This window comes from Coenobita brevimanus, chromosome 36 (assembly GCF_032717465.1).
Source record: "Coenobita brevimanus isolate Jiangsu-jjx chromosome 36, ASM3271746v2, whole genome shotgun sequence".
Lineage (NCBI taxonomy): Eukaryota > Metazoa > Arthropoda > Malacostraca > Decapoda > Coenobitidae > Coenobita > Coenobita brevimanus.
The window spans coordinates 2492696-2505763 of record NC_136989.1 but is presented as its reverse complement, the minus strand read 5'-3'; positions in this window follow the sequence as shown (position 1 = coordinate 2505763).

Sequence of the window (13068 nt, the reverse complement as noted above, 5' to 3'; positions counted from 1 at the left end):
TTATCTCCTGGATTGAAACCTATTTCCAAGGCTAGCTCTCGCTGTGTAGGAGTAGGCCAGTGAAGGAATCTCAGGTAACCAATTAAGTCAGCAAATTTGGTGAGTGAAAGCATTCGAATGCCATTTTTGTGTTTTAACCATTTCGTGCCTACCAGTAATTGGAGCATCTCGCTACTAGGTGCTTTCATGGCAGCGGCAGCTTCGCGGAGCTTGGCATGTTGTGCTGGGACCCTCAAGTCCTCATCCATTTGCTTTAGGAAATTAATGAATCCCATGAGAGACACGGCACTTGAATGCTGGCAACAAAGGCCGATGAGTTCCGTACGGAAATCAGCAAAGGTAGTAATGCTATCGAAATGGCCTGCACGGATCGCGGATCCAATGTCCGATTTGCCATGGTGCAAGCGACCCATGAGGTAGGCTACTTTGAGCGATTCATCGGTAATCCGCCGATTGTGGATGTCGGTGTTGACTTCTCTGAGGAAATCATAGACAGACCAAGTTGGGTCCTGGCTGGTAAATTTGGGACGATTGGCATCTTCGAGATAGATAGACTGTGGAGGGGTGGCCATGGCTGGAAGTGTGGAAGTGGAGGAAGGAGAGGAGTGGGAGAGAGAGAAGGTAGTGGTAGTTAAGGGCGAGCAAGACGGGGTATGAAGTGAGGCAGGAGAGTGAACGATAGGGGAAGGAGTAGAGGAAGAAGAAGGAAGTGTAGAGGTAGGGATAGAGGAAGAGGTATCTGGATTCACGATTGTAGGATGGGTAGTAAGTGGTTCTGCGGGAAGTGAAACGGGAGTCTGAGGTACAGGTCGGTGGTACTCGTTGCCACTTCTTAAGTGAGTGATCGTGTTAGAGTCAGCAGACGGTGTATGATCAGGTGATGTTTCCGGGTCGAGAGGGCTGGTGTTAAGCGGTTGATGTTGAAAGTATGACATTTAATGTGGCAATGGAAGATGAGATGAAGGATGAAGATGGATATGTAGGTGGAAATGTATAATATAAAGATGAGAGAATGTAATACATGAGTAGGTGTGAAAACGAATGAAGGTGAGGGGATGGAGGGTTTAAATAAAAGGCAAAGGATGAGATGGATAATAAATAACATAGGTGAAGATGAAAACGGGGTAATGGAAATGAGATGGAATATTTACAAAATATCCAATCTGTAGAGAAAATCGAGGATAATCTCTATAGAAAGGTAAGATATACTATAGTTACACAGTAGAGACGGGATTGACAAGATGTATGACGTGCAGGTGTGGCTGGGCGTAGCGGGGCTGGGGCGGGGCGGGGCGGGGCGGCGCTGGAGGGACAGCTGGTCGGAGATGAGAGTGGCTGGGGACGAGACTGGAGTGATATGTTGGATGAGTCTTAGAAGAGGCGGAACTTCTCGCTGGGCTTAAGTCGAGATGGGAAGAGACGCTCCGATGAGTCACCGGCAGGGAGTTGCGGTCCTAGGAGGCTCACTTAATGCAGACTACATGTGAGGGCAGGGTGTGGCGGCGTCGGGGCCGGTGGTGGGGGTGAGGGCAGATGTTGGTACAATGCAGGTGTAGAGCTGTTGAGTTGCAAATTCAGAGAATGGCGGTGGGCAGACAGTGATAAGTGGCACCGTGGGGGCAGGATTTATGATGAGTTCGGAACAGGTGCTGGGAACAGGTGAAACAGGTGCGTAGGTCGGTGATGGTGGCACTTGCGGTCAGGAACAAGGTGTGTGGGTGAGGTTGTTTGAGAGGTGAGCACTGGTGAGAGAAATTGTACACCCGGAAGTACAGCCGGTTATTACACCACGAGAGGCACTGAGGAGGGGTGAGGCTGTGAGATGCAAGACGTCGTGTATCTGTTGGTGTCACTAAATAGTGTAGGAGGCGGTCAGAATCTGATGGTCCGAAACACCGCTGCTACCAAATGTAACTTGCAATACTTTGGTGATAGAAACTCCGTGTACAAACAGCTAGTTAAGGAGTTTATTACGAGCTCACAACAAAATAATCTGCCCTTCTTGAGTGTCTGCTCTGAACTAACGCAGTAACGCCTTCTCCCAGGCTTGGACTCTGGGAAAGCGTGCTAGGTCAGCAATTATAGTGGGGGCATGTATGCACTGGGGGGGGGGGGATATATACATCGAGGGTAGACATATTGTAGGGGGGGGGTACATGTGAGTGCGTTTAACCCCTACACCGCGGGCTTGTTTACCAATGACTTGCGTGTGCCGCGGGGTTATTTGGGCTCCGACAGACTCTCAAAAAATATTTGCCAAAAATCAGTTATTAGTCCTAGAATAATAAAATTACATATGCTTATGGCACATACCTTCAGCTTTCTCCTGGAATGATTGTTGAGCCTTCGTCGGTTACCGTAGGACTTGTGGAGACCTCTGAAGTAGGGTAACGAAGTCTCCACTTTACACTTCCCGACAACCCGTAATATGATTACCACAGCCAGAGACAAACACTATAAACACTATTCTACAATTTTCAAGTAGTTTGGGATCCATACTAAAAAAAAAAAACACTGTGAAAGCAATGGAAATTACGAGCGCGTCTGATCGTCGCACTGGCACTAGTTCGCTCTTGGTAGTCTGTCACTTATTATTCATAAAACCCCTCACAATTTATATTTCTATTACTATATAACACTTATATATATCTACAGTCTTTATCCATAAGTTTCCTTCAGTAGTATTAGTTTATTGTCACTGTAGGGATTCAATTTCTTTCAGTAAAATACGTAGCATTCACTTTCTCGTCCTGTATACTGGCATTGAGAGTGAATGTCACTTTCATCTTCACTCTCATAACTCATAGCATTCAGACATGCTAGAGTGAAACTTTCACTTTCATTACTCCTAGGGTATATACTCGTATTCTTATAATACTACTCATTTACATTTCTATTTACGTTCTCTTTTTTATTTACGTTATTTACATTTCTATTTTATTTACACTGTGTTGTGCACTGTCACTTGAAATAACTTATAAAACTATTTTCCATTGTTCACGTATATTTACATTCATTACTTTCACTTGCTATTTACACATTATTTACACATTATTTACAATTCCACTTGCACTGTTTAACTCAATAGAAAGATCGTAGTCACTCTTTTATCAATTGTCAGCCCTTTACCTCTTTCCACACGAGTTTTAGTAGGGGGTAAAGGTCACAGGGCCATTTGCATGGGGGTGAAAAAAGGCCTTGAAGTCAGCAAGAAGAAACATACGTACCCTCGCTTCGGAAGATGAGAGTAAACTGATAAGAGAGGGCCAGCGTGGAGGCCTGCTAAGGGGTTATTCAAAGTTACCAATATTACTTCTTGAAACAGTTAAGTCTAGCACTGATATGATTGGCAGGAAATCTAGACAATACATTATAAATTTGGTAGTTCCAGGTGAATGTAAATATCACTTAGGCTTCTTCCTTCCCTCCTTACATGTATATTTATTACGAAAATAGATTAGAGGCCTACTTAGGAGATATATATTCAGAGCTACCAATGTTAGATCTTGAAACAGCTTTGTCTAGCACTGATATGATTGGCAGGAAATCTAGACAATACATTATAAATTAGGTAGTTCCAGGTGAATGTAAATATCACTTAGGCTTCTCCCTTCCCTCCTTACATGTATATTTATTACGAAAATAGATTATACGGCATATTTCAAGGGGAAAAAAACAGCGAAAATTAGCGAACGAGTGCATGTGAGGTGTTGTCAGGTGATAATTAGCCAATTCCAGGTGTATGGCACTCTCACTTACCTTATTTCTTTCTTGTATATATTATTTGGTATAAGAATAGGACATAGGGCTTATTTCAATGGATGAAATCAGTGAAAAATTCCAGGGAAGATTTACTTAGCGTAGCACGGCCGGGCAGGCGAGAGGATAGGGTAATGGAGGGGGGGTAGGGAGGGGAGTCAAGAACGGGGAGAAATGGCTAAATTGTCAACAATGGATGGGAGTACAGATGAGATTAGGAGTGCTGACTAGTGTTGGACATTGGCAGTACTGATAGATGATACAAGCCCCCACTTGGAAGCCCGGGTGAATTCAAAATAACACAGAATCACAAAATCGACGCCCCGCGGTTAAGGGGTTAAGTACTTGCGTAGTGTGATCAGTAAGGATGGAGGTTTGGAGGGTGAAGTGCTTGAAAGGGTACAACAAGGAAGAAAAGTTGCTGGTTTCTTGAAAGCACTGATAAGAAACAGGGAAGTGAGCATGGAAGTGAAAAAGTTACTACATGACAGTATTGTGATACCAACTCTAACGTATGGAAGTGAAGCTTGGACCTTGTTGAAGGGACATAAGTCAAGAGAGAGAGCAGTGGAAATGTGTTTTTTTTATTTTATGCAAGAAAGAAGGAACCAAAGGCCTGGAGCCCAAAAAACCGTTCCTTCTAAGAAAACAAACAAAAACAATACAAAAGAGAGCCAAATTCAAGATCCGTTCATTTCGAGATGCCTGGTCACAATGCATTTGAAAGACTGGAGATCATAGGAAGTAGGAAATACAGACAAAGGGAGACAGTTCCAGAGTTGACCTGTTGCATAAATGAAGGACTGGGAGTAACGGTTAACTCTTGCATTAGAGAGTTGGACAGAAAAGGGATGAGAGTTTCTTGCTACACAGGTGCTATGCACCCATCGTAGAGGTGGAGGGATGCAAGCAGACAGTTCAGAGAAGCAGTGACCATTGAAGCAGCGATAGAAAAGAGATAAAGATGCAACAGCGCGGCGAAGACACAGAGGTTGAAGGAAGTCAGTAAGAGGAGGAGAGTTAATGAGATGAAAAGCCTTTGACTCCACTCTATCAAGAAGAGCTCTATGTGGGGAGCCTCCCCACACATGAGAGTTGTACTCTACACAGGGGCGAATAAAACCCGTGTATAAAGTCAACAACTGTGCAGGGGTAAAGAAGGTACTGAGTCGGCTTAGCACACCCAATCTCTTGGAAGCAGATTTTACAAGAGATGCAAAATGATCTTTCCAAGATAAGTCCTGAGTAAATGAAACCCCAGACATGTTCAAGGATGATGCAGGATTAAGTTGGATATTATTATACATTAGTGGGTACTCCTATGGAAGATTGTGTTGGGTTGATAGGTGTAAAAACTAAGTTTTTGATGCATTAAAAACAACCATGTTATTTTTACCCCAGTCAGAGATACGAGCCAAGTCAGACATTAGGTGTGCCATAGCCTCATCCCTTGTTTGCTGAAGTAACTGCTGAGATGGACGTTGCAGGAACCGAATGGAAAGGTGAAGGGTGGAATTATCAGTGTACGAGTTGATGGGGTTAGATGTACAGCTTAGAAGGTCATTGATGAATAAAAGGAAGACAGTTAGTGATTGGACAGAACCCTGAGGAACACCACTGTTGACAGATCTAGAAGAACGATGGCCGTTTACAGTAGCAGCTACAGAACGACCACAAAGGAAGCTAGAGATGAAGGGACAGATAGAAGGATAGAAACCGTAAGAGGGCAGTTTGGAAATTAAAGATTTATGCCAAACTCGATCGAAAGCCTTTGAGATGTTAAGCGCAATGGCAAAGCTTTTGCCAAAGTCCCGAAAGGAGGATGACCAGGAGTCTGAAAGGTAGGTGAGACGACACTGGATGTTAAAGCAATTGGACGATAATTAGAGGGTTGGGAGTGGTCACCCTTCTTTGGGACTGGCTGAATGAGAGGAAACTTCCAGCAAGAAGGAAAGGTACAAGTTGACAGACAAATGCGAAAGAGTTTACTTAGGCAGGGTGTAAGCACAGAAGCACAGTTCTTGAGGACAACAGGAGGGACTCCATCAGGCCCATATGCTTTGGTATTTGAGAGGAGCATGTGGAGTCACATGGAGAGAGACTGACAAATGAGGAAGTGAAGGAGTGTTGTGGTGTGGATGTGGATGTGATAGGAAGCATTAGGAGAAACACACTGAGGTGGTTTGGCCATGTAGAGAGGATGGAGAGCAACAGACTGACGAGGAAAGTGTATGTGAGTAAGGTGGAGGGGGGGAAAGGGAGGAGGAGGCCAAGGATGAGATGGAGGAATGGAGTGGAGAGGTATATGAGAGAGGGGGGCATGAGCTGGGAGCAGGGCAATGAAATGGCGGGGGACAGGGCAACATGGAGGCGATTTGTTTGTAGCGACCCCTTACGGGATTAAGGCATCTGGCAATAGATACATAGATAGACAGATATTCACAGATATCTTCCCAGTGTTTCTTCAACACTCGTATTTTTGTGGAGTGGATAATTTGGATCCCACACAGCTCTCCTGTGGTACACGGCTCCAATAAGGTGTTCAGGGGACATAATTACCAGAACCCAACCTTCCCAACACGCATTACCTGCACGGCTGAATGATGATGCAAATGCCAGGGGAGTGGGGGTGTCGCTAGGCAATGAGTGACATTTTGGAACATGCTGCATCGCGTAGTGAAGAGCATGGAGGGTGAGCGGGGCGACAAACCTCCCCGCTCATTCAGTGTGGCCATCCACATAGAATTCAGTGTGTTTTATCATGTCACCTCATCCCTCCCCGCTCAAGTCGCCCCACTTGTCACGTTCAGTGTGGCCGTAGCCTAAACGGCAAATTTATTTATGGTACGAAACACGGGAACGTCAGACGCTCATGTTCAGCAATACTGGCGTTTATTTTAATGGTACGCCCCTTAGGCACTTCACACTACATAAACAAAGGCTTAAAAGGCATACGGTGATCTAGTGACTTGCATACTGAGTAAGTGTTGCAGAACATTTATCAGCCTTTGTTTTATTTAGTGGTAAGTGGTGGCAACCATCATCCACTCACATGATGTAGTCTATCTATCTATCTATTGCCAGATGCTTTAATCCCGTAAGGGGTGGCCACAAACAAATTGCCTCCTTGTCGCCTTGTCTTCCTCCATTTCACTGCCCTGCTCCCAGCTCACACCCCCCTCTCTCATATACCTCTCCACCCCATCCCTGCATCTCATCCTTGGCCACCCCCTCCCTCTCTCCCCCTCCACCTCACTCACGTACACTCTTCTTGTCAGTCTCTCGCTCTCCATCCTCTCAACACGTCCAAACCACCTCAGAGTGTTTCTCCTAACGTTTCCTATCACATCCACATCCACACCACAATGCTCCTTCACTTCCTCATTTGTCAGTCTGTCTCTCCATCTAACTCCACATGTTCCTCTCAAATAACTCATTTCCACTGCTCTCACTCTTGACTTGTGTCCCTCCAACAAGGTCCAAGCTTCTCTTCCATACATTAGAGTTGATATCACAATACTGTCATGTAGTAACTTTTTCACTTCCATGCTCACTTCCCTGCTTCTTATCAGTGTTTTCAAGGAACCAGCAACCTTTCTTCCCTGCTGTACCCTTTCAAGCACTTCACCCTCCAAACCTCCATCCTTACTCATCACTCTACCCAAGTACCTAAACGTACTCACATTTTCCATTTCCTCCTCATCCAACCTCACTGTACACTCACTGACTTCACCTCTCTCAAAGACCATCATTTTACTCTTCCCTACATTCACGTTTAGATTCCGTTTCTTACACACACTCCCAAACTCATCCACCAAGCCTTACAGCTTCCCTTCGTCATCACTCAACAACACCGTATCATCTGTAAACAACAGTACAGGAAGTTTCCAAACACTGCCCTCTCTCACTAGGGCTGCTCCAACATCCACTGCCATACCTTGTATCTCTTTTATAACCCCATCCATATACAGACTGAACAACCATGGAGACATGACACATCCTTATTTCAGTCCAACACTCAAATAGAAAAATTCACCGAGTTTACTATCCACACGCACTGCAGCCTTAGTACCCTCATACATACTCTTCACGGCCTTCAACAGCTTCCTATCTACTCCATATACTCTTAATACTTTCCACAATCCTTGTCTATCCACCCTGTCATATGCTTTCTCCAAATCCCTGAAGGCAGCATACAACTTCTTTCCCCTCTCTAGAAACTTTTCCACTAAAGATCTAAGAATGAATATCTGATCTACACAACTTCTTCCCTTCCTAAAACCACCCTGTTGTTCTCTAACTAATTCCTCTGTTATTTCCCTAACTCTGTCAATAAGTATCCTACCATATACTTTTCCTATTACACTAAAAAGACAAATGCCCCTATGATTACCACACACTTCTTTTTCCCCCTTTCCTTTGTACAAGGGAATAATTATACCTGACTTCCAATCCTCTGGGACTCTACCTTCTTCCCAGGCTAATCTGCATATCTTCCACATTCATTCTACTACTATCTCTCCCCCCATGCTTTAGCATTTCACCACACACTCCATCAATTCCTGGGGCTTTCCCCATTTTGACTTTCTTCATTGCTTCCACAACTTCCATCCTACTGATTTCTTTCTCTCTTCTCACATCCCTCCTTCTCCCAGCCATTCCCCAGCCACTTATACTCGCACTACTTTCAGACTCCTGGTCATCCTCCTTTCGGGACTTTGGCGAAAGCTTTGCTATTGCACTTGACATCTCAAAGGCTTTCGATCAAGTCTGGGATAAATCTTTATCAATGACCTTCTAAGCTGTACATCTAACCCTATCCACTCATACGCTGATGACTCCACCCTTCACCTTTCCATTCGGTTCCTGCAACGTCCATCTCAGCAGTTACTTCAACAAACAAGGGATGAGGCTATGACACACCTAATGTCTAACTTGGCTCGTATCTTTGACTGGTCTAAAAATAATCTGGTTGTTTTTAATGCATCAAAGACTCAGTTCTAACACCTATCAACTCGACAAAATCTTCCACAGGTATACCCACCAATGTTTAATGATATTCAGCTTAATCCTGCATCATCCTTGAACTTGCTTGGGATTTCATTTACTCAGGACTTATCTTGGAAAGATCATATTACATCTCTTGTAAAATCTGCTTACAAGAGATTAGGTGTGCTAAGCCGACTCTGTTCCTTCTTTACCCCTGCACAATTGTCGACTCTATACACGGGTTTTATTCGCCCGTGTGGAGTACAACTCTCACTTGTGGGGAGGTTCCCCACATACAGCTCTTCTCAATAGGGTGGAGTCAAAGGCTTTTCGTCTCATTAACTCTCCTCCTCTTACTGACTCCCTTCAACCTCTGTCTCTTCGCTGCTGTGTTGCATCTTTATCTCTTTTCTATCGCTAATTCAATGGTCACTGCTCCTCTGAACTGTCTGCATGTATTCCTCCACCTGTACGACGGGCGCGTAGCACCCGTCTAGCAGCAAACTCTCATACCTCTTCTGTCCAATTCTCTAATACAAGAGTTAACCATTACTCCCAGTCCTTCATTTATGGAACAGGTCAACTCTGGAACTGTCTCCCTCTGTCTGTATTTCCCGCTTCCTATGATCTCCAGTCTTTCAAATGCGGTATGTCCAGGCATCTTGAAATAATTGGATCTTGAATTTGGCTCTCTCTTGTATTTTGTTTCTCTGTAGGAGGGAACAGTTACTGCGGGCTCGTGGCCTTTGGTTATTTCTTCCTTACATAAAAAAAAAAAAAAAAACTATGTTCAACAAGTCATTAAAGTGTTCTCTCCATCTGCTCACTTTTTCTCCCTTCTCCACTAGTAATCTACCATTTTTATCTTTCTCTCCCCTACTAACTTCATTGCCACCCTGTCTAACTCTCTTTACATCTTTTTAGAACATTTCTTACATTCCCTCCACTTTGCACTCAAATTCCTTCCAAATTCCTCATCCACTCTCTTCATACTCTCTCTTACTGATCTTTTCACCTCTCTTTTCCTCTCTACGTATAACTCTCTCTTCTGTCTCTCAACTTCTTCCACGCCTGTTTCTCATCCACTCACTATATGCTTTCTTCTTTTGTGGCACAGCTTCTCTCACCTCTTCAGTCCACCATGCTGTTCCCTGCACCCCCTCTCATCTTCTCTTCACCTCACACACCACCTCACATGCTGCACAGATTTCTTTTGTGAATGTCTTGCACACACCTTTCATGTCCCCCATCTGCTCCAATCTATATTTACCTAATCGCTCCTCCACTTCCCTCTTATATTCTGTCTTTTTTCCATCTTGCAACTTTTCCACTCTTCTTGTATGAACTACTTCCTCCTGTCCTTCCCTTCTTCTATTTCTCCATTTTATTTGGACTTTAATTCTGACCACCACCTAGTGGTGTTCAGAATTAAAGTCCACTCTCCCAACCTCTATATACTCTTGCATCCATTATACACCTTCTCATCCTTTCATCCACACATACATAATCAATCAATGCCTTCCGTTCATTCAGTTCACCACCCACCCTTCCCATCACTCGCCATGTATTCCTGTGGATCATTTTGTGCCTGAAGAGTGCTGAGTGTGCCTTGATGTAGTGCTGCCTGCTTTTTCCTTCACCTTTATCATTCTTTTTCTGTGTCTGTCCTCCTCTCTTCTTATTTCTCACCATCATTCACTCACTTGAATTGCTGCCTACTTCTTCCTTCACCTATATCATTCTTTTTCTGTGTCTGTCCTCCTCTCTTCTTATTTTTCACCATCATTCACTCACTTGATGAAGTGTTGCCTACTTCTTCTTTCACCTTTATCATTCTTTTTCTGTGTCTGTCCTCCTGTCTTCCTATTTCTCACCATCATCCACTCACTTCATGTAGTGCTGCCTACTTCCTCTTTCATCTCTATCATTCTTTTTCAGTGTCTGTCCTCCTCTCTTCCTTTTTCTCCCATCTTTCCTGTCACTTTTTATTACTCTTCTTTCCTTTTCAGGTGGCTTTACATTGAGTGACAAGCCTAATGGTTTCCTGTAAGCCAGGAAACCACTTACAATGCTGGGTGGTAACCATATAACCAACCCATATGTGTTCCATATGTGTCAACAAGTGTTTTTTTTTTTTATTTTTTTTTTTATTTTTTTTTTTTATGTGTCCGACTCTGGGCATAGGCTTCACAGCCTGCTATCAAGGCCCAGCAGTCCTCCTACATACCATACACCTCTACATGTGAAGGGTTAGTGCCCCTCCCCGTAAAACCACTAACTCAAAGTCAAGCAGCCACCCTTTACGAGATTATGGCATCTGGCAATAGATAGATAGATAGACAGTTACATAATGCAGGAATGAATCTCCTTGGTTACTAATTATCAATGCAGTCTGACTTTGTCTGGCTACCAAATGAACTGAAGGGGGTTTGGGATCTCTGTCAGGTACGAATAACAGAACATGCTTTTGTTAAACTGTCACAACAATCTGACAGTATGTGGCAATCAACTGAACTGAAATGTGTTAGAGATGTATGTCTGGTTAGAAAAAATGGCTTACAGTGGCTTGTAGCATAGTGGCTCACCTGGTCATGAATGGAGAGGTGGTGCTGCCACAGAGCCCAAGTCTCCAACTTCTGCCCACACTGGTAACACAGCCAACATTTACACACAGATTCCATCACTATGATAAAGAATGGAAGACAGTGTCAGTAGCTGATAAATACATGTTGGAGCATTTTTCACATTTATCAGTTCTGTTTGGTATTCAAATTACACATCTCGGTTATTTACGCACTTGTTATTCATCTACATCCTGTTTGGTCTTCCACAAAACCTCCTTCACCTTACAAATATATATACTTTCACAGCCAACACTTACTTTCACACACACAGGTGGTGTCCACATCCCCTGCACTCCTGACCTCAGGGACTTTTTTCTCCTACTAAATTTCTGTTGCCTCCAGATGATTTTAATAACAAATGACTTACAATATTGAAATACACTAAATACTCACTGTAGTTTCCTGAAATGTGACTAAATAAGGCCTACATGACTGTCTCCTTATGATAAAGCTTAAGTTATTCTTTATTATCATCATCATCCAGTCCTCCTTTCCCACTTTAGGGGAGGGTGAGGAGTAGCACGTCCAGACAGCCTAAGTCTGCCCAATCCAATGGGTCACACTTCCATTCACTCATCATTCAAGCCCCGGAATCCTGGCTCTACCTGATATGCCAAAAACATTCACCATGTCCTGTAGTTTCACATAAATGTATCTGATAGAGTCCCCCAGATCCCCTTATCTAAAATCACTTAATCATGGCAAATGTTATTCTTTACTGTATATGAAAACCTTGATACCAACTGGTAGAGTGAGAGTTTATATCAGAGCAATTCTCTTACCTTTCATCTCCTGTTGTGTTGGCCTGAGGCCTCCAAGCTTCTCTTAATGGCATACTGCTTTGACCACCTGTGTTGGAAATGGTCACCATTAGTTTTCAAAATGTACTTCCATTTATTTACAGAAAAATGCAAGCTAGTAAATGTGCATTTTTTTTCCCCGCTACTAAAAACAATATACAGTAGTTTCACATAATGGGTACTTCAGACTTTCAGTTATAATGGACTGGTGTCTGATTAAAAAGGAGAATATCCAGGAAATTTAGGCTGTCTGATTATTAACTTCGTAAATCTGGTAATGCAGTTATTTTAGTTCTCCCTTCTCCTTACCCAACTCTGAGCTCGGTACAAGAAGGAACACCAACACCGGTAAGGAAGAACAGGTTGGCCTCCATCTGCACCAGCACACTGTTCTGCTTCAGGAAACCACACACACACCATGCACAAACAGTATCCAGTTGAACGAACCCGAGGACAGAAAACACAAACATAAGCTGTTTACTCCTAGCATGTGTTTTTTTCGTCATACCACCATCAGCACTTTTATCTAAAGATGCTATGCACCTCTTGCACCAACAGAGAGGAACTGATAAGAGCCTACATGTGGTGGCAACTGTACCCTCAGTGCAGCCTACATGTGGTGGCAACGTGTACCCTCAGTGCAGCCTACATGTGGTGGCAACGTGTACCCTTAGTGCAGCCTACATGTGGTGGCAACGTGTACCCTCAGTGCAGCCTACATGCGGTGGCAACGTGTACCCTCAGTGCAGCCTACATGTGGTGGCAACTGTACCCTCAGTGCAGCCTACATGTGGTGGCAACTGTACCCTCAGTGCAGCCTACATGTGGTGGCAACGTGTACCCTCAGTGCAGCCTACATGTGGTGGCAACGTGTACCCTCAGTGCAGCAAAGCAGC